The sequence below is a fragment of the Dermacentor andersoni genome, chromosome 1, assembly GCF_023375885.2.
Source record: "Dermacentor andersoni chromosome 1, qqDerAnde1_hic_scaffold, whole genome shotgun sequence".
Lineage (NCBI taxonomy): Eukaryota > Metazoa > Arthropoda > Arachnida > Ixodida > Ixodidae > Dermacentor > Dermacentor andersoni.
In genome coordinates, this window is record NC_092814.1 from 193,441,671 (window position 1) to 193,446,080 (window position 4,410).

The window sequence follows — 4,410 nt, forward strand, 5'->3', positions numbered from 1 at the left end:
CCCCAATGCATTTGTTGTGTTCGTGGCCAGAAAAGTTGACACTCACTTTAGCATACGCTAAAGAAGATGAAGGCGAAAGCCTGCGCACTTACGAGATGATGAAAAACTTTATTTATCCCTCTTTAAAGGGAAGGGGGCAATGGAATAGAGGGTGGGGGGAGGAACTACTTGAAGTAGGCCTCCTTTATCCTCTCAGCCCACTCCAGGATGGCCTCCTGAAGTTCGGGCCTGGAGCTGCGCAAGGCAGCCTCCCACTGCTCCTCACTGGATATTAATTGCTTGAGGAAAGGGGGAAGGGGGTGCTTAGGGCACCCCACATGATGTGGTTTAAGTCTGCTCTGGGAGAGACACAGAATTTACAAGAGGGAGAAAGGTAAATGGCGGGATGAATGCGGTGGAGGAGGTAAGGGGACGGAAAGGTGCGAGTCTGCAGCTGTCGCCACAGAACTTCGCACCTACGCGGGGATTTGCCCATGAGGGGCGGAAAGGTTAAGTGGTCTAATCGGTAGTGTGTGCAGATTTCGTGGTAAGTAATAAGTCGATCCCGCGCTGTAAACGGCGCCTCCTCCGTGGCGAGGTCCGACGCATCTGATGCCTGAGCCCGGACTGTAAATCCTCGGGCACTGGCATGAGCCGCCTCGTTTCCGGCAAGGCCCGCATGCGCGGGAGTCCAGATTAATGCCACAGTTTGATTGAAAGGATGAGCCAAGAGGAGAGAAAAAGCTGGCTTAGAGACCCTACCCGCTCCGAAGTTATGTATGGCTGCTTTGGAGTCACTAACGATAACTGATGAATTTGGAATTCACGAGAAATTCATTAGATTATTTTAACTCATTGGGATGCGTTGTTACTTCCTATTGCTTGTTTTCTCGTTACTTGTTCTCTTTTCGCCACTGGTTCTGCGTGGTTAATCGCCACTGGTTCTGCGTGGTTAATGGCACGTTAGAATGGTCGTGGCAAGCCTATGAAGACCATTAAGACACATACGCAGGTTCACTGAAATAATTTTTTTTTTAAATTTTAATACGATAATTGACGAGTATAGCTACATGGTCTTGTATATATGGTGCCTTCCACTTTCTTCTAGCGCAGACAGAATGATAGGGACACGGAAAGGCAAATTAGACAAACACACAGCGCTAACTTTCAACAACAGATTTATTTCCAGTTCTCTCAGGCGTACTTATACTCCTCAAAACGTCATAAGACGTGTACATTGCTCGGCAAGAAACAAAACCGAGAAAACCTCACGCAGACACTTTTGTGGCCACACCGAAGGGTGTCCGTTCAACGCGAGCAGAGATAATCGAACTCGTTTTTTTTTATTGATATAGAAATAATGGCGCATGCACTTGAATTTTGGTGCCATAACGCCGGACGGTCCATTTTTGGGCCCATGAGCCATCTAAGGCTTTCGCATTAAAGCTCAACCAATCACAGCGGGAGGCGCGCGTCGCGTGCGCCGCTGGGTTCCTTGCAGCACTACCAGATGGCGATCACCTCCGCGCATCCGCACAGGAGGCATAGCAAGCAGGAGCTTACACTGGAGGTAGGGGATAAGTACAAATATCTTGGCGTGTGGATAGACAATGGGGCTGAGTACCTAACGCAACATGAAAAATATGTAACGACTAAAGGTAGCAGGAACGCAGCTGTGATGAAAAATAAGGCACTGTGTAATTGCAATAGGTACGAATTGGTGTGAGGGATTTGGAAAGGGGTGATGATTCCTCGTCTGACTTTCGGCAGTGCGGTCCTGTGCATAAGATCAGAGGTTCGAGCAAGGTTGACAATTAAGAAACGTGGGGTAGGTAGGCTTGCTTTGGGAGAACACGGAAATACATCGAATCAGTGGGTATAGGGTGACCAGGAATGGACATCATTCGAGGGCAGGGAAGCTAGCAGCAAGATAGAATTTGAGGAGCGATTGAGAGAACTGGCGGGAAAGTGGTGGGCTAGGGAAGTTTCCAGTTACTTGTAAGTGAGAAATGTTGACACAAAATGGAGGAAACGAATCAGAAAATTGTCAAGCAAATATTTGGACAGCAGCGGGGGGCAAACCAAAAAATACCGGTTAAGGAAAAGGTTAAAGAAACAGAGAGGGAGCTGTGGAAAATAAGGGTGCAGACGAAATCAGCACTGGTAACATACGGAACTTTCAAGCGGGAAATTGCCAAAGAAGATATCTACAATAATTCTAGGGGAAGCTCTTTGTTGTTCGAAGCCAGGACGGGAGTATTGAGGACTAAGGCATACCGAGTCAAGTACCAAGGAATAGACACGTTATGCGGTGCGTGCGGACAGGAGGAGGAAACAGATGAACACCTGATACTTTTCTATAAAGGGTTTCGCCCTACAGTTCAAAGTAACGGGGTGATTTTTTCAGGGCGTTGGGGTTTAGGGACAGTGGAGGCAAAATCGACATTCAGCGGGCAGAAATAACCAAACCAAGCTTATCTGATTTGTGGCTAAAATGAAGGCAAGAGTGAAATTTCACCCTTCACTAAATCCAAAATATACTAATAGTCAAGGCTAGGTGGCATGTGCCGCCGCCCGATTTAAAGGGATCAGCCTTATCCATCCATCCATCCATCCATCCATCCATCCATCCATCCATCCATCCGTTCATCTAACCGCAGCAGCGGCGGCGCTGGCCATGCGGGGAATTAAAAAAGAAAGAACCAGAAAGCTCGCCTTCACGCATAGAGATCGCGTAAAGGTTTCCCGGTAAAGAATACGGCTGCATAAGCTGCAGCTGCCGCTTCGCGGCAACTGTAGCATACGAAGCCGGGAGTGACGCAACTACAATTGCATATGTAAAAGAAGAACCCGCCTAGCACCTGATTTCATTCGTGGTATTTCTGATAGCGCTATGGAAAGAAAGGTCACGCATAGTTAGCACTCCTGAAGAGCAGCGCGAATACGATAAGCGACGAAAGGAACTGCAACGTCAGTATACATAATGGCGTCGTTCTCAGGCTCGACAGGGCCCACTTCAAGGCTACGTCATTTTGGTCGATCAGATCGATACCACAGCTTCCCTGGACAACCACCTTAATAGCGTAGATTGGAGCCCTTTTTTTCCTTATTCGTAAAGACATTTATACAACACGTGCTGCCTACAAGGCATAAAGTACATAGTCATGAAAAGACCTACGTCGGAGGTTTAGTGCTATAGCGGTAACGTATGGTCCACATATTAAATTCATGATATTTGACAGATGGGGCCAGATTTTGCGACGATTCTTTAATTCACTGGCTGGCACGTTATTGATGCGAAATCGTGAAATAGCCCGTTGAGCGAAAAAGCCGGCGTCTGATGTCTGGACAAGCGACAAACGACACCTAAATTCCCATCGGCTGCGACGCCACGTCACGATCCAGCGCTCCTCGACGGAACAGAGCAGGCTGAAGGAAACACCTGCTGGCCTCGATAGCGCGCCAGATGTTGCGAGAGGGGAGAGGGCATCGCCGCGACGCCAGTCACCCTCGCTCTCGGAAGCCTGTGTTATCCGCGCTTTCCTTGTCCGCGCAAGCTCTCACCTTCGTTCTAACTGGGTCCTGGTAAGGCCAAATCAAAGCGCACCAAGCCAACGCCTCCTAGATAGCAGGCCTGTGAACTCTGCTTTATGGCGTCATGCTACTTGGACCGAAATTTCCATTACCAAGCCCGGCGTCATGAAAGCGGTGGTGATAAAAAATCACCGCGGATTACTGGGGAACGTCCCCATTAGATTCTATGGCAGGCGGGCAAGGTAGCATGACTTCATGGATCGAAGTGCACCGGCCTTGCGCTACCTAGGAGGCATTGGCCAAGCCTGTCAACGCGCTCGCTTGCCGATGAGGATTTCATAACTCGAAAGACCGCTCAGTGGCGTTCAATTGGACATTAATGTTTTCTCATGCACAACTCATGAGAAGTGCTTAGGTGTCCTCGGATTTCGGTTTACAGCGAAACTGTCTATGGCTAAGGTGTGCCAATAAATGTGTCCGAGATGGTGACAAAAACAAACCATCATGTGGGCCGATCGTGGTGACAGTGCAGAAAGGGACAAAGCTCAATGGCACATACCCTTGTAAGGTCGGGGACCTGTAACGAGCCCTTAAACTACCCTTATCGCATGTGGGACCCAAAGAGGCCCCAGGCACAAGGGCAGCAAAGGATGTCATTGGAAAAAAAAAATGTTTTACACAACTTTTTCAAAAAGGCCTGTGAAAAAATTATCGGCGCCAACCGCGAAAACGCGCTTGTGCCATTGCTCGCGTGTTCGTAGTCGTCGTCTTCTATACGTATGGCTCCGTTGTGCAAAAAAAAAAAAACTATCATCAGCAATGGCTCGAGCGTCGTTGTCTTCCACAGCGGGCTCCTTTGCCACTCATCATTACAGCGTAGAATTTCACATGGAGCTT

At 48.6% G+C, this 4,410-nt stretch overlaps 1 pseudogene; it reads left to right on the forward strand.

Annotated features, from left to right (window-relative positions):
* The first annotated feature begins 1,489 nt into the window (after positions 1-1,489).
* LOC126546893 (uncharacterized) lies at positions 1,490-2,489 on the forward strand (annotated as a pseudogene).
* Positions 2,490-4,410: the final 1,921 nt, after the last annotated feature.